Raw genomic sequence first — 25,178 nt, forward strand, 5'->3', positions numbered from 1 at the left:
GCAGTTCAAAGACAGGCCCATCCGGGTGCTCCGAGAACCGGCACCAGGTGGTGCTGTAACCCACAGGCGCCCTGCTATTACCTATCACCAGGAGGCAGCGCCCTTGTCTGCAGAGCCTATGGGAGCTGATGCGCAGGCTTTGGACAAAGACCCGGCTGCAGACCTGCACAATCAGGCCCAAGAACTGACCAAAAGCGTTGCCGCGCTAACCAGAACTGTGCAGTCTTTACAGGTGTCTTCCCCAGGAAAGATCCAGCTGGCTTCCAGTCCGGAGGACGTCCCTTGGAGCCGACGAAGGAGGATCCCATCGTCCAGAGGAAGACCCAGCGACCGCTACGACGAGGAAGGACAACCCATGTGCCGCCGCTGCAACAACCAGGACATATGGCAAGGTACTGTTATTTAAACGGGCCCAACCTAGGGCAGAGGGCCGACCCCCAGGCATAAGATCATCAGGCCCATCGAGCTGGCGTGATAAGTACGTAGGGGGACAACCGGTCTTGCCTGTGGTGCTGGATGGCATTCCTATGAGTGCACTACTGGACACCGGGTCACAGGTAACCACCATCCCCTATGTGCTTTTTAAGCGGTACTGGAATGACTCTGATATTACCCGCTACCCAGACGACGATTTGAGCAGCAATGGTCAGCCCGTACTGCAGGTGGGATTCAAGGAGGTGACCATCAAAATTGGTAAAGTTGAACTATCAGCGCAAGGACTGATTATTGTGGACATTGACCGTCGTGAAAGCCACCCTAAGATAACCTTGGGTACTAATGTTATTGAGAATTGTCTTGCAGAGTTAATTGTCATATTACAGCAGGTTGCAATGAACGCCAGCTCCAGCCAACAGCGTGTCCTACAAAAGGAGATCAGAGCCTTGATGAAAAGGCAACAGGTAGAACTATCTGGTGGTGAGATAGGGAACGGGTCACTCATCCTAACGCTACCAATCGCCATGCCCCCAAAAAGGGAGATGATGATCTGGTGCCGGACTGCAATCGGGTTAAGAGGAAGGGACTACCAAGCCATGGTAGAACCCGTCTACTCAGACAGTAGGCCCACCATTTTGACAGCACGGGGGGTGGTCGATGTACGCCATGGGAGGGTACCCGTCCGCATCCTAAACATTGGGGAAAGAGAAGTATACTTGCCCCGGTATGCCACTCTAGCCAAATTGTTCACCGTTAACCAAAACTCTGTAAAGGCCGTGGAACCCTTGCCTTTATCTCAACCGGAGGAGGGTAACGGCTCCAAGAAACAAACGGACGACTGGTGTCAGAAACTGCATGTGGGCACCGACTCCACTCCCTCACACCACAAACAGGGAGTCTACCGGGTGGTTCAGGAGTACAAAAGAGTTTTTAGCAAACACCCGCTAGACTTTGGGCAAGTAAAGGGGGTAGAACACCACATCCCCACAGGAGACCATCCGCCCATAAAGGAAAGATACCGACCTGTACCCCCTGCACACTATCAGAATGCCAAGGGAATGTTGCGAGAAATGAAGGAGGCTGGGGTAATCAGGGACAGCTGTAGCCCCTGGGCAGCTCCACTAGTTCTTGTGAAAAAGAAAGATGGCACCATGAGAATGCGTGTAGATTACAGAAAGATCAACCGTATCACACACAAAGATGCGTACCCATTACCTAGGAGAGAGGAGTCTTTAGCTGCATTAAAATCTGCTAACTTCTTCTCCACTTTGGATCTTACTAGCGGGTACTGTCAGGTTCCTGTAGCAGAGGCCGACAAGGAGAAGACCGCGTTCACCACCCCGATGGGTCTCAGCGAATTCAACTGTATGCCGTTCGGGCTCTGCAACGCACCAGGAACCTTCCAGCGGTTGATGAAGTGCTGTTTGGGGCACAGGAATTTCGAGACGGTCCTGCTATACCTGGACGATATCATCGTGTATTCCAAAACATATGAGGACCATCTGAAACACCTGGCAGAGGTGTTTGACGCTCTGGCAGGCTACAGCCTAAAGGTGAAACCCTCCAAGTGTCATCTACTGAAGCCAAAAGGTACAGTACCTGGGACACGTGGTGAGTGCTGACGGAGTAGCTCCAGACCCTGATAAGATCACAGTGATTAAGGACTGGCCAAGACCCTCCAGTATAAAGAAAGTGCGGCAGTTCCTCGGGTTGGTAGGCTACTACCGAAGATTCATCTCCGGATTCACCAAAATGGCAACTCCTATGCAGGACCTCCTGATAGGCCAGTCCAGGAAGGCCAAAAACAAGAAGCCGCCCTTCAAATGGGACAAGCTGGAGGATGAGTCTTTCCGCCAGCTGAAGATGGCCCTCACGGGGGATGAAATCCTGGCGTACCCCGATTAAAGCCAGCCTTTTATTCTCCACACAGACGCGAGCAACATCGGGCTAGGGGCGGTGCTGTCCCAGATCCAACAGGGCAGAGAACGGGTGATCGCTTATGCCAGCAGGAAGCTCCGGCCCACAGAAAGGAATCCTGAAAATTACAGCTCCTTCAAGCTAGAGTTCCTGGCGGTGGTATGGGCAGTGACCAAGCGCTTTAAACATTACCTTGCCTCTTCCAAGTTCACCGTGTACACGGACAACAACCCGTTGACACACCTGGACACTGCAAAACTTGGTGCCCTGGAGCAGAGATGGAAGGTCCGCCTATCCAACTATGAGTTCACCATCAAATACCGGGCGGGACGCACAAATGCCAACGCAGACGCCCTGTCCAGGATGCCAAACTTGCCGGATGGAGGGGAAGATCCAGAAGAACTGGAAGAGATCGAACTCCCTGCGTTCCACCGTCATGGGATTACCCAGTATTCCCACTGTGTAAGGGACAAGCACTCTGCCACGTTCAATCCCTTACCCCACTACAGCTGGACAGAGACGCAAGACAGTGACCCAGCCGTCCACCTGGTAAAAGAGATGCTGACACAGGCTGATGCCCGCCTTGACCCAGATGCTCCGGAAGAAACTAAACAGCTGTGGAAGGAGAAGAGTAAACTGTTTCTCTACAAGGGGAAGCTGTGCCGGAGAATTGTCAACTCCCGGACACATGAGCTGACCTGGCAGGCAGTGGTCCCGAGACGAGAAGCGGCTATGGTCCTGGAGGCATACCACGACGGAGCAGGGCACTTTGGATGGAAGAAGTTGGAGTTCCTGTTGCGTGAACGGTTCTTCTGGGTAGGCATGTGAGGGGCCATTGAGAGATGGTGCAGAGACTGCGGCCCTTGCAACCTGAGAAGAAAGGACCGTGCCAGCCAGAAGACTCCCCTGCAGTCCATCATCACCAAGCAGCCACTAGAACTGGTAGCCCTGGACCATGTGAAGCTGGCTCCAAGTAGGTCCGGGTACGTCTACGCCCTCACCATCGTAGACCACTACTCCCGATTCCTGGTGGTGGTCCCTGTCAAGAACTTAACAGCTCAGACAGCAGCTAGAGCCTTCCAGCAGCACTTCTGCCGTCCACACGGGTATCCGGAGCAAGTGTTGACTGACCAAGGTCCAGCCTTCGAAGCGGAGGTCTTCCAGGAGTTCAGCAACCTGTATGGCTGCAAAAAGATAAGGACAACACCCTATCACCCCCAAACCAACGGATTGTGCGAGAAGATGAACCAGGTGCTGATAGACTTGCTGAAAACGTTGCCCCTGGAAGAACGCAGTCTGTGGCCTGAAAAACTGCCTGATCTGGTGGACTTGTATAACCACAACCCAGTAAATTCCACCAACTGCACCCCGGCTTACCTAATGAGAGCAAGACCTGGTAAGCTGCCTATTGACCTGGATATGGGAGTCCTGACACCCGAGGACACCTCGCCAGAGGCAGACTGGGATACAGAACGGCAGCAGCAGTACCGGAAAGTGCAGGAGAGTGTTGAGAGAAGTCTGTCTCAAGCAAGAGAAAGGCAAGAGAGGACTTACAACCAGCATGCTCCCGCTGTTCCCCTGGCACCTGGAGAGCAGGTCTTGAAGAGGAAGAGGCGGCTCCATAAGTTGGATGACCAGTGGGAGAAAGAACCGTACACAGTACTGCCCTCAAACCATGAAAATCCGAAAGTCTGCGTTATCAGTAAGGATGGAGGAGAGACCACAGCTACTGTCTCCAGAGACCAGCGGAAGAAGTGTCCCGAGCAGCTGCAAAGCACTGATGAAGACCAAGATAGCCCTCAACCCGCAGAGGAAAGGGAAGAAATGGTCAGTACAGTACTCGGAGAATTTCCCCTGTCCTGGACACAAATTAACAATGCTATTGTGGTACCCGTCCTTACCTTTCTCCAGCCAGCCCCTCAAGGGCCTACAGAAGAGCAAGTAGAGTTGGGAGAGCAACCGGCCCCGGAGGCAGAAGATTCCATACCAGCAGCCCAGGAGAATCAACCCTCTGCTAGTAGTGAGCCTGCCGTGCCCGTAGTAAGCCAAAGAGTACGCAGAAAGCTGCCCAACCTACCCAAAACAGCACCAAACACCTGTAGTGCAGACACTAGTGAGCCCACTACACAAGGGGTAGAAACAGGGGACCCAGAAAGGACACCACCAGATAGCGGGTTAAGTAGGTCCACCAGGAGCACTAGAGGTCAGATGCCCGCTCGCTGGAGAATCTAAATGTAATGTGATATAAATACCTGTATATTGCAACTGTTGAAACGTTTAATGTTTGTTGCCTGCATATTAATTGTGTTTTTCTAGTTACCCGACAGGGTTTATGGACTAACAGGTTAAGGACAGTGAATAACCGGAACTGTACCTTGTAAATAGTTGCACCTGTTAAGTGCCCCTTTTTGTCCCAGACCACAGAACAAAAACCCGTGGAGGTGGATGAAGACGTGGTCCAACTCCGGATCATTGATGCCCTGTAGCCACCCCAGGGCCTACATGGAGGGTTTGGGACAGGTCCCTCAAAATATTTCTTGGGTGACATGGACACCTGGTCACGGAAGCGCAGTGACCTATAAAGACTAAACTTCTTGTATATATGTTGTGTTATTGCTTATACCCTGTTATGTTATGTTTTCATGAAATAGGTTTAGTCCCGGAGTACTAAAATTCACTAGGGGGGAATGTGGCACCCCAGGGGTCTGGTTGCCACAGTGGTAGAAATACCATGTCTGAGAGCGAGCATGGGTTTTCCTGGTCAGGAGCATCATTGCATGCCACACCTCCTGCCCCAGTCCAGGGAGGGGAGGAACCTGCCCTTTATAAACTGGATATGGGGTGGGGTTAGAGAGTCGAGTCGAGTCTAGTTCCAGAGGAAGGGACAGAGCAGCAGCAAGGAGCTCTGTAGGAGCCAGGAGCTGAAGACCAGGGACTGGAAGCTAGCAGAGCTCGTCCTGGCAGAATACACAGAGAACCGGACACCGGAGTCCGAGGCTGTGGGGATATTCACATCCAGCAGCAGAAACCACCTGGCAGGGAATTTCAGGTCCTCTGGCCATAGAAAGCCCGGAGGCTCAGTCACACGCAAGGGACCGGCACCGCCATCGAGAAGCGGAAGGTACCAAAGGCCCCAAGTCACCAGCCATACGGGTGAGCACCACACGGTACACTCAGGGACGTGGGCTACTACACGACTTCAGCAAGGTAGCCAGGAAGAGTGCAGTCAGACGGGAAGGCCTACACCTCCACCTGGCCAGGGGGACTCTTGTTCGCTCACAGACTGACCAGGCCTCTAATGTTAGCCAGTACTCCCGGCAGGGTCTTCTCCATTACCAACAGTAAAGACCCTGAACTGCACTGCACGGACTCAGTTATTTCTGCTGCGCCCATGCACCACGACCCTCACCCTCTATACACGCTGCCCTGAGGCTATACTCCTCCCGTGGGGAGTTATACTACTCTCTGCTGCGCACACAACATCAGCCTCAGCGGTCTGCCCCGCAGCGGCGGTTCTCAGTGACCGCAATCCACGGGTGGCGTAGTCGGACGTTTAAACATTGAAAACCAAATAAACAGATCCGCCACTGGTTTGACCACCCTGAGCCACGGGACCGGGTCACCGCCACGGAGACTACAACCCCCAGCATTACACAGAGACCTGGCTCCGGGTATTCCCCCACACACGGCCCAGGGGGCGCGTCAAATACAGTTGCATGTATCCTGGACCAATCCATCAATTCTGGTTTAAAATCATGAAAAAGAAGTGTGTCAACTTCAAAATACATTGATAATAAAACTGCATTTAATACAGTCCCATGTATCCTGGACCAATCCATCAATTCTGGTTTAACCTTGAAGTGTCAACTTCAAAAATGCGTCAATAATAAAAATGCATTTAATATAGTTCCACGTATCCTGGACCAATTCATCAATTCAGTAGCAGTGCGGAATAGACCACGTTTTTTATTTTTATCACAACAATGGAGACAGACACTATTATATATCACTGGACTGGACCAGAGATTGACCCAAGTTCTTCTTGTTGAGTTGATTCAATTCCAATTCATCCATTTCTATATATTTTATGGAGAAGTCATGTGACAGCCAACATGGAAGTCATTTGAGCTCCTACAGGATCCTCATCCATCCTACAGTATTCATCTGTCTGAGTGACGCCAAGCAAACCCCTCCTATCTGCTTACTATTCCCCTAAAGTGCCGCCTCTGTGCTCAATTACCATATTCCCCCCCTTTCCCCGTTTGGGTGCGTACTGCGCCGCAGCCTTGTATTGCACAAGAGAGGGCGAGTCACTGAGACTTCCACTCCGCTGGCAGTACGCAGCCAAACGGGGCCAGAGGGAAACAAAGCGCACTCCATGGGAGGCAGAGCAGGGCTGTCACAGGACCTGTCACAGGACCCAGTGATGTGCAGGGGAGGGGGGAATATGGTAATTTAGCACAGAGGCGGGGATTTAGGGGAATGGTAAGCAGATAGGAGGGGTTTGCTTGGTGTCCCCTGGACCCCAAGTCTCTGGAAAACAGACTTTCTAAAAGCAGATTTCTCCGCAATCAGACCTCTGCTATGTGCCATACAGGTAAGTATAGATTTACCTTTCGATCACCTGTATGGCCATAGTAGAGGTCTGATATCGCCCGGGGGGTGACACATTCCCTTAATGAGGCCTCTCGACTCTTCCCTGACCGATGGTGCCGGAGTTCAGAAGGATCAGACATGTTAAACATTGGGCACTTTTTGTTCTCTTGCGGAAAAAATTGCCACTGGTGTTATCTGCAATGGCTTACTCCCCTCTTACCAAGCACATGTATGCTAGGATCGGCCAACCAGGCAGGTGTATTATGGGAGCATGGGGGGTGAACAGCTGACCGCTATCTGAGGTGTATGGACAACCTTTAGGCCCTTCAACACCTTCAAAGTAGGAGTTATGGCAGAAAGACACCGGCCATTTCCCACGTAGCATAAATACTGTCTCTTTTTGTGTGGAAAGTCTGCAATATGTCTGTCCAAGCAAGGTGGATGTGAATGTGATGTCGTTTTAAATTTTTATTTAATAAATTAGTAAGAAAATAAGCAACTTTATAATATATCCATATATATCAGAAAGTCTGTCTTTTAAAGTCTGTCTGTCTAAATACATTTTACCTCAGAATTGAGAATTGTGATAATGACTGATCAGTCCTGGAGGAGAAAGAAGCAGATTTCTCTGATAAGATATATTACAAAGCTGCTGATTTTCATGTGTACTATTGATTTATTAAAAAAAAAATTAAATGACGGTTACTTAAGATGTTGTTGAACTGTGTGGGGTTTTTTATGCATTTTTTCTCTATAGGTTTTACGGGGAGCCTGAAAAAATGCATGTAGAAAATGCAGTTGAGTTTTTAATCGCAGAATCAGAGCTATTCTATATAAAAAAAACACATTAAAAATGCTGCCTCAAATCTGCACAAAAAAAACATCAATTAAAAGGGAACACTGCAAAAACCTAATAGAGAAGATTGCTATTTTGCATTTTGGTGCAGACACCCTTATATAACATGCAGAAAAATCAGCTAAAATACAAACCCACAGCATTCACACTACATATGAAATGGCCTTAAAAAATTATCAGGTACCTAAATGCTTCCAGAGGAAAATCTCATAGGGTCATCAGTATTTCTCATACGAGTGCTATCAGTGTTTTTTGCGGATAGCACTCGTACCTAGTATAGTCTATGGGGCTGTTCACATGTCTAATTTTTTTCTATGGACTGAGAGGTTCATGCAAAATCTTGTAGATACAACAAATACTGATCTGAGCGTTGGATCAAAATCGGCAATGCAAGTCTATTAAAAAAAAATAATAATAATCGGATAGCACTCAGACGCCATCCATGTGCAGCCCGTAGAGAAACTTTTTTTTTTCTCATCAGAGAATAAACTGAACAAAATCTGCTGAAAATCTGTCACACCAATGGAAATCACTGATGAGGCCTAGTACGGATTAAACCCCATTAATTGGTGCCAGATTAAAGTCAATTAGTGGAAAAAGCAGGACTCTGGAGAGGGGGGAGTATTATATAATTTTCTAGATATGCATATGTATAACAACTGCACCACCCAGGACATGCAACACTGGAGCTGACACTTTAAAATGTCTTTGCATTGGGGTGTGCAAGGTGACATGTATGTGCAAGGTGACATGTATGTGCAAGGTGACATCCTGTTGCTTTTTTCTTCAGGGCTCTATAAATCTATTTGTGTGCGTTGAGTCCGATGCCTTTCTGCGAGATTTCTGGAATATTTTCAAGTCACAGTCGCATCCTTACCAAAAAGTGCAGACTTCAGGCTGTTGCATCATACAGTGATTTCCACCCCTTGGAACAGAGAAGAGATGTACAGGGTTCAGTTAGTCATGGGTCGCAGAATGGGCAGTCTGCTCCTTGGGATCACCAGCTGATGGCACTGGCCGCTACGGCCTCATTCAGAGTCCAGTTTTTAACACATGTAAAAAAAAAAAAAAGGACCAATTTTCACCAGTATTTTGGATCAGTACTTTATCAGCGTTTAGTCACGGTGTCAGTTTGTACCATCAGTGATTTTCTTGTATTCAAAAAAGAAAAAGGTTGTAAAGCTTGTTTTACCAATTACAATGGTAAAAACGGAGATGGCATTAATGTGCAGTCTGTCATTTCAAGGGAACAACAGACTTGTATGGGTGATTTTGATCAATGACGACTCGGATCAAAAACAGACATTTCTCAATGACTTTTTGGGGACACATGAGCCCCGATTCATCAAGGCTGGCGATTCTCTCACTGGTGTTGATGAGGGGGCGAGGTGGAGAGTGACGCTCCTGATTTATGAAAAGGTGCACGTCTCATCGTAAATCTGAACTGTATGATGAGTGGCGCACACTACGAGAGAAATCTTATTCAGCCACAGCTTGTCATGAATTGGATGTGCTGTGGTATCATGCCCCCTGCCGCGCACCTGTTTTGCCCCAGCTATGCCTATTTTTGGCAGGGATGGGAAAAACTCGTTTGAAAATGCAAAAGTTGCAAAAAAAATTAACAACTCTGAGTTGCGACAAAATTTAGCGACTTTTCATGGCAATTTCCACCAGAATTCTGGAAAAATTGCTTTAATGAATCAAGGTCATTGTTCACAAAAATGCACAGACATAAAAACAAGACTATAGACTATAATGGGAGACATGTAAAACACACAGAAAAGACACTTATGTGAAAAATGGACGTCTAAATGTGACCAGATCAGGTTTCCCCCAAGTACTTCTTCCCCTCCTAGATAAAACTGAGCTGATTTGCTCACAAAAGATAAGTAGCAGCAGTTATACTGGATTCTCTATACCTGGGACTTGTTGAACTTGTTGAATTTTGGGGGGGATGCATTTTTTCGCTTGAGGGGGTTTTCCAAAAATGTTTATTTCATTATTCATCTCATTACCCCATTACCCCAGACTATATAGTTATTTAGTATATTCAGCCAAAATTCCTAATAGTGTTCCCACTTCCAATCATACACATGACATCTTTAGCTGTTTCTTTGAGGATCACGTAACGTTCATTCAACATGTGATCATTCAGGCTCTGCTGAGCTAAATTTCCAGAACTGCTGAGGATCACAGAGATTGGACCCCAGTCATCAGTAAGTTTTTCCCTACTATAACTTTTTTTTTCTTTTAATTTACCTCTCCACAACTCCTGTACAATACCCCATTACAGTCCCTGGTTCTAAACTGTTCGAAATTGTCCCCCGCTGACGCTGTACATAGCAGTCCAATGATTGTCTGCTCCCCCTCAGCTTCTGATTACTATGGATGACCTCTGCTACGATATCCAGTGAGCCACCCCGTTTCTTAGAATAATGGCACAGAAAATCGAGCATTTGACGGTTTTCAGAGCGAGATTTCTCTGGCTCCAAGAATGATGTTGGAGACGTCAACCATGTCAATTAGAGACAGAGGGGCAGGGATGTTTATAGAGGGATTGTGAAAAGTGAAAAAAAAAAAGTTTTAAAAAGGAGTAGTAGCGCAGATTTACATAAAAAAAACGAATGACAGGTTCTATTAAACTTTCTTTTTTTTAGAAGGAAATGTTTAAAGGGAATCTGTCAGCAGGTTTTTGCTATAATCTGAGATCAGCACAATGTAGGGGCAGAGACCCTGATTTAAGCGATGTATCACTTGCTGGACTTCTCGCTTGTAGTACTCTAGCAGTGCCAATAAAATGAGGCATATTTTTAGCATGTACGTAGTTTTCTATCCAGTCACTGAAATGTTGGAAAGGGTAAAGTGTTCAGTACAGCCGACAGCCTGATCATAGGAACTGGCACAAATGAATCACTACTGAGCCGTGTCTGGCTAATGCAAATAATTAGGCATAGTTCTGTATCCAAAGGGAGCAAGCTGTGTGAGCCTGACCTTCTGTGCACAGAGCGCTCACTGGAAAACATGGGAAGGTTTTTATTTTCAAAAGAAAGTCCTGACCTCTTGTGAAGTTCATTTTCAGGACAAGAAAAACTCCTCCTGGTATAATATCCTCATTATACAACACAGCACCTTCAAAGCAGCCTCTCCAACCCCTTCCCTATTATGTTACTGGCTGGTTCGAAGGGTCATTGTACTGGAAATCAGATGACATGTTCACATCATCAGGTTTTAAGGGCTAAAACTACATTTGTGCAGTGCCTCTATCACATTACAGACAGTCAAATCCTAATCGCGTGGAACAGCCACACTGTCAGGATTTTGATCTATTGCCTGCTCCATTCGCATACAGATGATTATGTGCAGACTAGCAATTTTTCCAGCTTCTCTCAATGTTCTTTTGAAAGAAGTGGATAGTGGATGAGAAACCTTTAAAGTGTTCTGAGAACGAAACTTAACATCTAAGATGGGTGATAATTGTCTGATCAGTAGGGGTGCCACCATTTGGACTTCCACTGATTACAATAATGGGGCTTCCATGTCCACTATTTGAATGGAGCAACATATAAGTGAAAAAGGTGAATATACAAGCAACAGTCATGCACGAACAGATAAGTTGGGGGAGGTAAATCATATCAGCTGAGTAGCTACCTCGTCTCTCTCCCATAGGAGCCTATAGAAAGCACTCCAAAAATATTTACAAAGTCTTCCCCCTGCAAATCAAAGTCTAACAGGGAGGAAGCTGATGCAATACGCACGTCAGGGGTGGTCCTAGGTGCACCTCCAGATCGGTATGCTCTCCCTGTCACTCTTCAACTATTTGTTATGCTGACCCTGCCTGTGTGTTCCACCTTCCCCTATATGTCAAACATGATATATATTTTACTGGGACTTGAAACATTTTGTTGAATACTTGATGCACCTCTCTCTAGTGGAATTAGTCTAATACCCTGCCTATGTATTCCACTTTTCCCTACATGTCAAATATGAGATATATACATATTACTGGGACATGAAATCCGGTACTTTGTTGCATACTTGATACCTCTCTTTAGTGGAATTAGTCACATACCCTAAGCATCTGGTGTATTTTTTGATCCATGATCCATGTTACACAGTTTGAACCCTTATTGCATGCTTTATTCTGATTGATTATATCCACTGTGGGAACAGGCTGTCATCCACCTGATGTTAGACTTTGATTTGCAGGGGGAAGACTATTTTTTGAGTGATTTCTATAGACTTCTATGGGAGAGACGAGGTAGCTACTCAGCTGATATATGATTTACCTCCCCCAACTGATCTGTTAGTGCACCACTGTTGCTTTTATATTAACCTTTTATTCAGTTTTTAATATATGTATGTGTATGTCCATTTGTTGAAATAAAAATTCTTTCTATATTTTGGCATATGCTCCAGTATTTCTTGTAGGATTTATATATTATTGTGCAGTGCCTATTGATTACCATTTGTTTAGTTGCGTATAAGTGAAAAAGATTTGCTTGTCTAAGCACAGTTCATGATGTAGAAGGGGCCTGGCTTAGCTTTTGAAATTAACCAATCACATAGCCCCTTCCTACAAATCACTGCTCAAGATCTCTCCTGAGACAAGCTCAATTTGGAAGTGGAGCTGCCATGACCAGCGCTGAAAGACGGACATCCGTGGAGCTCTGATAATAAAAGTATATTAAAGAGTTGTATGTATTTCAATTTTAAACATATCTAAAGATCTATTTATTTAGCAAGACACCCCCTTTAATCAAAATTAGGCAGTGCATAGAGAAATATATTCTCTGTGAAATAAGTAACCTAAGAAATGCTGATGTTGGCAGGAGTTTCAGCCATCAAACTGTCAGGCCTTTGTCAATCTAAATTAGATAAACTGCTGCATGGGGTGTCAGTCAATAGTGTAAGGGATGAACTCAGTAGAAATTATCCACATAATCAATGTCTACTAGTTGTACGCCTTATGTCTGGGATCACCACCTATCTCAAAAAAGCAGGATTTCAAACCCATTTTCCCCTCGCTCTGTCGGGGTCCCTCAAAACCACTAATTTTCTCCATCTATACTAGGGGTCTCAAACTCGGCTGGGCATATGGGCCGCACAAAGAAAAAATTTGAATTTGGAGGCTGCATTCTTTGCAAGACAAAGTGACATTTTTAGTGATATCATTTTTTTTTTTCAATACACCTTTTGAACATTTTTGCCGTATTTTATTTATAGCTTGGGTCGTTACGAATGTGGCAATATCAAACGTGCACTTTGTTTACTTTATTTTATATATAAAACACCATTTTTAGTGGCAAAATATTTTTTCATGCTTTATTCTGAATTTTTTTTTTTTTAATTTTTACAACTTTCTTTCCCTCAATTGGCCACATACAGTAATGTTGTCTTACAATTAGCACCATATAGTAATTTTGGCAAATATCTTGTAGTAATATGCCGCCATCCTGGTCCCCATCTTGTAGTAATGCCCCATCCTGGTCCTCATCTTGTCATAATATCCCCCATCCAGGTCCCTCTATTGTAGTAATCTGCCCAACGCTGGTCCTCATCTTGTGGTAATGTCCCCATCCTGGTCCCCATCTTGTAGTAATGTCAGTCATCCTGGTCCTCATCTTGTCGTAATGTCCGCCATCCTGGTCCCCATCTTGTCGTAATGTCCGCCATCCTGGTCCCCATCTTGTCGTAATGTCCCCCATCCAGGTCCCCATCTTGTCGTAATGTCCCCCATCCAGGTCCCTATATTGTAGGTTTGTCCCCATCCAGGTCCCTATATTGTAGGTTTGTCCCCATCCAGGTCTCCATATTGTAGGTATGTCCTCCATCCAGGTCTCCATATTGTAGGTATGTCCTCCATCCAGGTCCCCATATTGTAGGTATGTCCTCCATCCAGGTCCCCATATTGTAGGTATGTCCTCCATCCAGGTCCCCATATTGTAGGTATGTCCTCCATCCAGGTCCCCATATTGTAGGTATGTCCTCCATCCAGGTCCCCATATTGTAGGTATGTCCTCCATCCAGGTCCCCATATTGTTATACATGGCCGTCCAGAACTTTCCCGTCCACAGATCTCTGACCTTACCTCCTCATAGGGACTCTCCGGTTCTCATAAAACTGTTTTTGTTCCCCTCTTATCCACTCCTCATTTAACCTTCTCCAACATTTTTCCGGGACTCACTACCTCAATCTATAAGGCTCTTCTCCACCCTCGAATCCTTAAATAGCAGCCTGAAGACTGAAGGCACGTCTCTTCAGAAAAGGCCACAATCTTCTGCTCTTACCTACTATGGCCCTCTACACACAATGTGTACACTCATAATGTTCCACCTGTAGACCATTGACTGGGATTACCGAGGACTGAACAGAGGAACTTACGAAATTGGGAAGTTTGAGCAGATCAGAAGTCCGGTTTCTAATAGATTGTGCTTTTTCCATAAATAAATGAGAGCATTCACATTTCATACATTCATACACACATTAGCTCAGATGTACAGTACAGACCAAAAGTTTGGACACACCTTCTCATTTAAAGATTTTTCTGTATTTTCATGACTATGAAAATTGTACATCTACCAGACTTCTGCACAACACAACTAATGGTCCCAACCCCATTTATAAGGCAAGAAATCCCACTTATTAAACCTGACAGGGCACACCTGTGAAGTGAAAACCATTTCCGGTGACTACCTCTTGAAGCTCATCAAGAGAATGCCAAGAGTGTGCAAAGCAGTCATCAAAGCAAAAGGTGGGTACTTTGAAGAATCTAGAATATAAGACATATTTTCAGTTGTTTCACACTTTTTTGTTAAGTATATAATTCCACATGTGTTAATTCATAGTTGTGATGCCTTCAGTGTGAATGTACAATTTTCAGAGTCATGAAAATACAGAAAAATCTTTAAATGAGAAGGTGTGTCCAAACTTTTGGTCTGTACTGTATATAGTCTGTTACTGGCGAGTCACTTGCTCTAATCCATAATTAGTCTCAATAATCTTTGACAATCAGAGTTTAAGAAAACAAATTTGACTGAACTTTTATGATTCCCATGTCAGGTTCTTTCCATGAAAGCAATCTATCCTAATCAGTAAGTAGCTAGGTTATCTAAAGCAAATATGGCCAAATAGCACATTTATCTGGAGGGAAGTATTTGGACTGGATCTGATCCAAGAATGTAAAGTTATCTTAAAAAAACACAAACAAATATTAATAATGGGAAATCTTCCGCTATTTAACTTAAAGGGGTAGTCTACTTTAGCGATTTTTTTTTTTATTACAATGTGCGTTTTTCGGTAATAAGATTGCAAGGTGTCCTGCCACTGATAATAATACAGTCATACAGATCTAGCAATAATCAGAACACTGCTCCATAATTAACAAAGGGGTTATAGAATGGGGATTTAAAAGGAATCTGTCACCGGGTTTTTTCCACCTAATCGGAGAGCAGCATAATGTAGAGATACAGACCCTGATTCTAGTGATGTATCACTTACTTGGCTGCTTGCCATACTTTTGATAAAATCATAGTTTTATCAGCAGGAGATTATCACTAGAGGACTAGTAAACCTGCTGCCATGTAGTCCTCTATATTCATGAGGTCTGTATAATCCCCAACACTGATTGCAGCTTTCTGCCTATGCACAGTGTACACAGAGCTGCCAATCAATGGTGTGGGCGGAGTTATACAGAGCTCAGAATTCAGAGAACTGGGAGATCTGCAGGAGATAAAGCAGGGATTTAATCAAATCTGCAGAAAGCAGCTCCTATGCGCTCTATGAAAAAGTCACTGGCAGCCACTGCATATGTTGCCAAGAAGAAAAAAGGATTGAAATCAGACATGCCGGATCCTTACCTCCCGACATTACCTTGCTCAGAGGCCCCCATAAAACATCAGACTGTTGGCGACCCCGCAGTTATCGGCAGGTTCAGCTGACGTTAGTCTAATATGTATGAAGGCCTTAAGAGCAAGGCACGGGGAAGCAATAACTCCAAAAATGTAAGTCTAGCAGAAAAACTGTCAGCAACGCTAACTATACACATAAGATATCCGTCGTTTGGCTAACAGGCAGTTCTTCTAACTCCCACAGAAATACGAGGAGTGAACGAAGAGTCATCTTCTCTCGCTCAATCCTGTGGCTTCCATCCTTCTATAGTATGTGGTCAGAACTACACTCCAAGTAGAGAGGCGGAGGCTAAAACAACATCATTAAAGGGGAAGTATCACTTCCTAACTACTCATCCAGAAACTGCCACCTGCTAGAAAGACTTGTTTTTTTTCATTGTAGAAACATTTTAGTTAACATTTGAACATTACATACAAAATATTAATAAGAAAAATGTATAAAAGTGGCCGGTTCGCTCGCTATCCGACATGATCATGCCTCTAAAGTTCACATTTTATTTAATAAGAAAAGTTTAGAAGAAATGGTGGCTGATCATGTGTTTTCTATAGGGACAGGGGAGCAAGCTGCTGTAAACCAATCAGACACCTCTGGCAGCGGCTTATCAGCCCTCAGAACAAAAGGATTGGACATACTGAAAATCAACCGCTTGATCCTTCCGTTCCCTGAGCCACAAGAATCAGGGTGATCTCATACAGATTAGATGGTGTGTCAATCCCACCGAAAACAACATTAAACTGATTGATATGTGGCCAGTCCAAGTAGAAGGGTCAATGAGCCACTTGCATATATGGTGGCAGCCTGGCAGGGTATAGACTCAGATTGTGGGCCTAGGAGTAAATTATTTTTTTAAAGAGAATCTGTCTGCAGGTTTTTGCTATGGAATCTAATAGCAATATAATATAGAGACAGAGACCCTGATTCCAGGGATGTGTCACTTACTGGGCTGCTTGGTGCAGTTTTGATAGAATCCCCGTTTTGTCTGATGTAGATGTAGCAGTGGGCAGAATGCTGAGCTGTATATAACCTGCACACACCCCCGATAAGCAGCTTCCCGGGTACTGTTAATTGTCAGTAAGCTGCCAATCAGTGGTGGGGGCGGAGTTACACAGATTAGCCTGACTGCCCTGCACGCGAGACCTTGTCATCAAGTGATAATCTCTTGCTGATAAAACACTGATTTTATTGAAACTACAGCACACCACCTAATAAGTGATACACCCCTCTAAACAGGCTTTCTGCCCTCAAATTATGCGGCTATTAGATTAAGTAGCAAAAATCTGGTTACAGATGGTCTTTAAATAGTATTATATATTAGGGGAATTAGAGAAGATCAGCAGTGAACTGTGATTACATTTGGTAATCGTTAGGCCTCATTGAGACGTTTGTGTTTGATTGCATACGCAAAAAAAGCCCCCAAAAAACCAGTCTGAGTGTCATCAGTGTTTTTTATCAGAGTCTCATCAGTGTTGGGTGAGTGCCAGTTTTCACCATCAGTGATTTTCACGTTTGGATACGATACTTATGTTAATCGCGGATGCCATCCGTGTGCTGTATGTGATTTTCATGGACTGATAGAATCATATTAGTAATTTTTGTCCGTGATGACGGTAAAAACACAAATGTGTGAACAGTCCCATAGACTATAATGTGCACTTGTTCTATCCATGAAAATCAAGGCTAGAACACGTTCGTGAACCGCAGGCATCTAATGAGGGCTTAGGTAGGAAACTTGTTGCATTTTGCAGAATACGTCCAGTGCTTGTGGACTCGGATAAACAGTCGTAAAATCTGAAGCAAAATGTATAACGGTATACAGTTATGACACGTGTGCCATGCGGTATACATCGCTTTACATTGAGAGCAATGTATCCTACTCTATATTTATACAGTGGGATGTGCTGTATCCTTACAAAATAACCAGAGGACATGATGTGAGCAGACCCTTAAGCCAGATTCATAGATTTATGTCTCGCCGTCGGATGCATGGACAAGCCAAAGTCGAGGACCCAAATGCGACAGCCTCATGGGCACATATGAGGTGGTCTACTTCTGGTCAGGAGACCCATAGCCATTTTGTGCATCACGGGCCGTACATGAACTGAGGACACGTGTAAATCTGGCATTAGATCCAAACAGCAGAGATTCTCCGGATTCCCGCTGAGTGTACCCTATTAGGTCATGTTCACACGTTCAGTATTCGGTCAGTATTTTACATCAGTATTTGTAAACCACAACAGGAGTGGGTGATAAATACAGAAGTGGTGACGTGTTTCTATTATACTTTTTCTCTGATTGTTCCTCTCATGGTTTTGGCTTACAAGCACTGTGGTAAAAAACTGAACAAATACGGAATGTGTGAATGTGGCCTTAAATGCATGAGCAGATTGTGTTTATTGTCCCTAAAATTATGTGGCAAACAAACAACGTTTGACTGTAGAAAATAATGCACAAGGCAAGTTATGCAGATCTCCTTGGCAATCCGTGAGGAAGGTTTTGGGGGAACTGGAGCTGAGAAACATTGATCCAGAGAAGCTGTGTAATTTCCTATGTCGTACATGCGCTCACACGACCTCCTCGTATATAGGAGTCCGTGGGAGACAGAGCGCCTGTTTACACACAGCAGTCAGCCATGAGAAGACCATGGTGGGCGCCCTTTCCTTTCCTGTTCTCCGCTGCTTCCCATCATCCTTTACTTTATTGTAATATATAGTATGCAGTGTCTGATCACTAGCTGGTATACAGATGGACGGTGAGGTTGGAGGAAAATTTTATATTTTCTCTAAGGGAAAACCTTTGATTACATCACCAAAAACATGCTACATTTAGTTTTACATTTACATCTTACATATAATATTACAGGTTTACAGATAGTTTTGGTAAATCGATCAGTTTTCCCTTATGACAAAGTCCACAAACAAGTATCTGATGAATTTCAGAATGACATCTTAGTGCAGAGTCATATACTGTATATCTCCTATGCTCATCCTTGGGTCATAAAAAACGTTGTTTTACAGCGAAGGAGGTCACGGCCCATATGGTAGCAGATATATTTGTATCTAAAGTGGAGTGAAAAAAGTTATTTCTGCTTTGGGTATCTAAATTTAGCTCTTTGGAGTGATGTCAATGGGGAACCTTTGGGCATCCATTTGCATACCGTACTGAAATCCATCTCGTTTGCCATTACCTTCACCCACTTCCTTCTAAATAACTGTAAAAGTTTTACTACGTACACACGGTGCCTGATCTTCCACCACACGCATCAATAGACAATATGCTTTGTAGCAAAGATTACATTTTTTAATTTAAAGGGGTTGTCTTTGTGCACCAATCTCTCCCTGTGTGAGAATGTAACACCGAGCTGAATACCAGGCGATCTCAGCACCGATGCTGTAAGAGAAGAGCTAGCTCTTCAGGAGGTACAGCCAATCCTTGGTTAAGGCTCGGTTCACACATCGCGTATTACCTGCGAATATGCCGTGTGGTTTTTACAAATCTATAATACAGCACCAGCAATGTAGAGGAGATTTGACAAAACTCACCTACCAGTTGGGAATATTATATCAGTACGTAAATTGGCATGCGGTGCGGATTTTCAAATCTGAAACATGTCAATTCTTCTTGAGAAATTCACCCTCAAAATTCAAAGGCAGAAGACTGAAAATTCCGCAACAATATTCGAAGCAAAAGCTCATGTGTAACACATTTGGATTTTGCAATGAATATGCACTGATTTTGCTTGTGCCAAATCTGCTGCATGTGCATAATACTTTAAAGGGTATTTCTAAATTAACAACTTATCACCTATCTGTAAGATAGCAGGTAACTTGCTGTTCGCTGAGGGTCCGACCACTGGGACCCACAGCAATCCTAAAAACTGTCTCTACAGTCTGACCTGGATGAAACAAAGTTGCGCATGCTTTAACTCCATCCTATTCAATGTCTATGGGGCTGCCGGAGACAGTTCAGTGCTCATCTATTTCTGGTAGTCCCATTACAATGACCAAGTATGCGCATCTCCATTCCATTTAAAATGGGGAGGCAGGGTTCCAGAGCCTCGTTCTTGGGATCATTGGTGGCCCCAACATTGGGATCCCAGTGACCAGCAAGTTATCCCCTATCCTATGGATAACGTGTGATTTTGGGAATAACCCTTTAAGGTCTCCACAGTAGATAAATTTCGTCGTACAACTTGCATGTGTGGGGGCGTTCAGACTCCCCAATGGGGGAGACAAGCTTTGGGTAGTTGGAATTTAATCGCCTGATCGTTTATCATTTCCACTTTTTATGGGCATAAAAAAGAAAATCATCGGTGTCCGTTTCTCTACAAATATCATAATCACACATTAATCACTATAATTCACCAGATCCCGGCAGTTCAAGTCTGTTAATACGGCCATAGAGCTACAGCAAGCACAGGCTTATGGTGCCTACACTAATAAGATCACCGTAACAGCACTTCTCATCCAGGGAGACAAAAAAAATCAGGCACGATAAAACGAAAGCCCCCATACACATTAGACTAATGTCGCCAAATCCGCCGATATCGATGGATTCTGCTGACTCTAAAGTGTATGAACGCCCAATACAACTTATTGTCAGAGGAGATATCGATCTGGCATGTCCGATTTCAGATTGATGATCTGGTTCTCCAGGAGATAAACTGCCACCAGACATGTCTAGCGGTTTTCTCATAGAAAACATAGGTGGACGAGCGTTCCTATGTATGGGGGAGCTGGCCAAATAATCGTCCCAAGCAGCCGACCTCCATCTCATGTGTCTGACGGGCTTACCATCCCAATCCTCAACAAAACACGTCTGGCTACCTTCAAAAACAGTACATCCATGTTCAAGGTGAAATTGGTAGTCATTTATCCAATGTAAACGGTCAAAGTGCACAATACAGGACTCAATTCGAACGGAGTACGCTCCCATGCTCATAGTATCAGGAAAATCCACCGGACTGTATTGGCTTTTACAAAGTCACATGCAGCATAAAAGTCCGCTGTGTAAACTGCCCAGTGTGAGGTAGGATGTGAGATATTCCTCCCTCCCCCACAGAGGTTTGCTCGCACCTATTTTTGCAGCGATATCTGAGGGAGTATTTACCGCTGCTGATGTAAGCGCAGCACTTATGCTGTGAACCACATGTGTCAATGTGTCCTAAAGGCAGTTTAGTACTTTTACAGTGTGAATTTAGCACATACATTATATATTATGTAGGAAGGCCAGGTAGGTGAGGGCTAAGTCCTAGCACTGCAGGTCGTGGTTAGGAGTGCATCTGCGGAGTGTTCCTAAGAACCAGGAAATGGGTTCAACGTATGACTAACTCCCCAGCCAGCAGCAGTCTGCTGGATGTGGCAGAGGCGAATGTGTAAGCTCATGAGTGACCAGCCAAAATGTGAGCTGTAGCTGGGAGAGAGACAACACAACTGAGGGTCTCTCTAGTGACTGGGGAGTCAGCTGAGCAGTCTTTGGTCCTAGAGAGAAGGACAGTTTAATGGTGGACAGACTACAAGAGTGTGAGAGCTGGGGAGATCTCATACTGGCCTTTGTGTGGGTGGATGTATACCTGCCCGAGCATTGGACGTATACATACTGGAAGTATTGACCTGTCGTTATGTACTGAACTTTCCTGCAGTGTTTAACACAAAACAGCCGTGCTCCAGCAGAAAGGTTAAGTCCCCTCCTGGGTTGATGGAGCTAATAAACCTCGCCTTGTTGGACTAACGTTGCCTGTGTGAATGCTGCCTAATGCCTACCTGATATATTATATATCCTCTGCTGTGATGGTACCCGGCACTGCCTGCTGATATATAGAGCTATCACCCTACAGACCGCACTGCCCGCGAGTTTAGTCTCCAAGCAACAAGTAACAAACATCCAGGGACGAGCGCAGCTGTCGGAGGTGACTCACGTCCTGTCACTGTCACTTTGACACAGCAGCACAGAACCTTGACTTCCGCTTATGCTCTACCAGCCGTCTGTGGCAGAAAAGACCAGAAATAGCAGCCATCTCTACACCTGCATTGTGGCCCCAAAGATTACTGGTTGCACAGATGATAGTTGTGAAGATCAGTGTCTACAGGGGATACTTCATAATGAGCCATGAGACTTGGTACTATATGGTGGTCCTAATAGAGAGGAATCAGAAGTCCATCAAGTTTATCGGGTTATTCTTGCTTCTTATGAAAATGGATGATGCCATATTGCCGTTTAGGAACTAACAAGAGTAATCGTCATTTTAATTTCAATCCTACAAGTGAAAATAAAAATGCAATGTATTTTATCAGAAAAATCTGCTCCTTTCTCCACCTGGACTGATTGTTCATTCTCAAGATTCTAAATTCAAGGATAAAATGTATCATCAGTGAATATAGATATTCCCTTTACGAAGCTAGGACATGATGGTTGGTGCTCATAAAGTTCTATGGAGAACTATAACTGTTGTTTCAGCAAAGCTTGCAGCAGGATGCCCATGTCTGCCTCTAGTTCCTCCCGAGTCCATAGAATGTTATAAGCACCAACTGTCATCTTCTCTCTCAGTAATGGGAAAATCTTTTCTGAATACACATTTTACCCATGAATGGAGAGTGAAAGACCAGTCCAGGAAGAGAAAGGAGCAGATCTCTGATCAGATATATTACTAAAATTGCCTATTTTCATATATACTATTGATTTAAGAAAAAAAAAAAAACAGAACAACATTTACTCTTTAAAGGGAACCTGTCACATCATTTTGGCCTCTTATATGGTGCTGGGGTTGTAAGTCATGTAACCTGTATATTCAACATGGTACTGTTACTCCAAACGCCCCAACAGATTACTAAAGGAGGAAAAAAATTCCTTTAAAATCCTCTGGAACTTGTTATGTAATTACAGACATCCAGCCAAGAGGGAGGTGCTGGATCCTGAAACAGTCAAGGATAAGAGCCTGTAGTCACGCCCACCGGGTTTGATTGATAGGCGGAAAACTGTCCATAGTTCCTCTGCTCACTGCAGAATTCTTGGATGTGCGCGGCCTGCCGGCTTCTTGGGGACGCGCTGTGGCTTCTACAGCATCCACAGTGCAAGCTTCACATAGGAAGGCACAGTCAGCGTGCATGTGTGAGATTTCTGCCTCAATCATCGTAACTCCTGAAACAGCTTTTGTTGCCCATAGCAACCAATCCATACTTTAATTTCTTAAGCTGCTCTGGTAAAATGAAAACCTACCGTGTGACTGGTTGCTAGGGGCAACGACGGCAGTCGATAATTCTGTTCTTGTCATTCAGGGGTCATGAGGTGCTCTATACAATGAGCTCTATAATACATCTTCTGGTGACATCTTGCCAAATGAGACAATATTTTTCTAGATTTATATTTACAAATCTCTTTTGTTTCACCAGTTCGTGGACTGCTCCATTTACGGGTTTTGTCGTACATGCGCTTTTAACAGCTCTAAAAAAAAAAAAAAACACACCACCTTGTTCAAATATTCAAATCATTTTTGCCTCTTGTTTTTGCAATTCATGGGGCTTAATTTTTTGGTGTACAGGTTTACTTTTTATTTAATCTTTTTTTACGACTACAAAGGCTACCAAAAAAACATTTTCAAATTGCCTTCTCCTTGAAATTATTTTGATATATTGGATATATTTTTTAGATGGGGGCAGGGCAAGAAACAGCGATTCAGACTGGTAGTGTCTTTTTTTAAAAGCTTTGCTTTATTTTTATATTTAAGTTTTTTTGTTCATTTCAATTTTTGCTTTTCTTTTATTTAGTTTCTAATTTATTCTTGCACGTTATGTTTCCCACCCATAAGGTATTAAAAGATCTTTAAGGGGCATTTTAACATTTCAATAAATTCTTTTTTTTTTTTGGTTGATTTCCTCTTTAACTAGGGCTGGTATATCAGCACCAGTTACAGGGGAATCTACAGCCTCCTGTCTGCTTGGTAGAGCTGACCGAGTCTCCTAGGTGCCCACTGGGTCAAAAGGAGGAATCACTGTTAGATGTTTCCTAATCTGTATACACAAGCACTGGTTTAGCAACAGCAATGGAGAAAAAAAAAAACTTTGCAATAAACCAGGTTTCTCTTCTTTCTGGGGAGTGTGGCCATGTCTGACAGCCTGCTCCCAACCCCACAATCCCATGCTAGCTGCTTGCATTGCATTGACATTTTGGCACATCAGTGCAGGGTAGGGTAAAATGTGGACTGCCTGGAAGTATAAAGTCTATGGGCAGTCCAAAAGTAGCTAGTGTGAAATATATTTTGGTAATTTTAAACTAAATGCTCTTTTTATTTTGTATTTTCATTTTGGAAATGAATATCAGGGATTTTACATCTAATATTCATGATCTTCTACCCAGAGGGCATAAGAGGTGTGAAGTATTAATTACGGGGCATATGTGGCTGAGCTGATACTACGTGAGTCCTCAGTTTGATAGAACTGGTTGTAGGTATTTCCTTTTTTCCCTTGGGGTAGGATCATGAGCCAGATCCAATGGGTTCCCTGTGATAAGAACAGAACCTTTCAGAGTAAAGTTATTACAAGTACTGATGTTCTGACGTTTCTTGTCTAAATTGTCAGAATTTGTCATGATTTGCTACAGTATCACTGAGTAACTATCCACATGACTGGATCTCACATCATCACAAGGTTTAGCCTTTCGTCATCACATCCAGACCACAGCTAGGACTATGCAGGTTCATCCATGCGCTGAGACATGATGACAGTCCTGCATACATAAAATAGCCATAGCAATGTGCAAACTGCCGCCAGCAGCTCGCACCATCAAAGTCAGAAATACACAGCGCCTTTCTCAGCCAGTCCGCCAGCATGTATGTGTTAAAGTGAGCGAGTTATGAGAGGTCACAGGAGAATGCCGACCTCCGCATTCCACGCTTACTCCCAGCTGAGCAACCATAGTAATAGTGCAGTCACAGCGTGTCACCCTGATATACCGCACAGGACCGGAACCACAAAACATCTGTCATCCTTATTTCTGCTGTATTAAAGCTCACTTCCTACAGAATTTAATACATATGTTGTCTTAGTCATTTCTGACTTCTAGTCGAGCTCTAAGTGCTGCAAAAGGGAAGATCGAGGAAAAGAAAAACAGAAAATAAGCATGCGGAAAAGTACGGACTTACGGTGATGTCACCATGTTCTATATATCGGTTGTAAATAATGGGGGAGATCACTAGATTTCTGGTGAAACCCTTCTGACACTTTCTTATTTGCGTTAGGAAGACAAGGAGTTAATGATTGACACTCCTTTGTTCAGAAACATGGCGCTCAAGTCTGCCATTGTTTATGAACATGTGTGCATGCCTTGGGTATACCGCACACTCTCCACTAATACGCTACATACTGTATATTGTGCCAGCGCACTCCAAGGCTTTATGTATATGGGAGCAATTACTTTATAGTACCATTATCTTCCTCCTTCACTCTCCTTTATGACCTTTAATCAGATAATGTGA

At 44.2% G+C, this 25,178-nt stretch overlaps 1 protein-coding gene across 2 annotated transcripts in view; it reads right to left on the reverse strand.

Moving 5' to 3' along the window:
• The window catches only part of IQGAP1 (IQ motif containing GTPase activating protein 1), a 160,904-nt gene that overhangs the window by 95,700 nt on the left and 40,026 nt on the right, over positions 1-25,178 (reverse strand). The window contains exon 1 of one of the 2 annotated variants that reach the window (XM_073653146.1): positions 8,682-8,804. The exons of the other annotated variant lie outside the window; for it this stretch is intronic. The gene's annotated coding sequence lies outside the window, so the exon portion shown is untranslated. Of the gene's footprint in view, positions 1-8,681; positions 8,805-25,178 lie in introns of those variants that run through there. 2 annotated transcript variants of the gene reach the window in all.

The sequence above is a fragment of the Phyllobates terribilis genome, unplaced genomic scaffold (genome assembly GCF_046119375.1).
Source record: "Phyllobates terribilis strain yellow unplaced genomic scaffold, ASM4611937v1 Scaffold_11__3_contigs__length_659146591, whole genome shotgun sequence".
NCBI lineage: Eukaryota > Metazoa > Chordata > Amphibia > Anura > Dendrobatidae > Phyllobates > Phyllobates terribilis.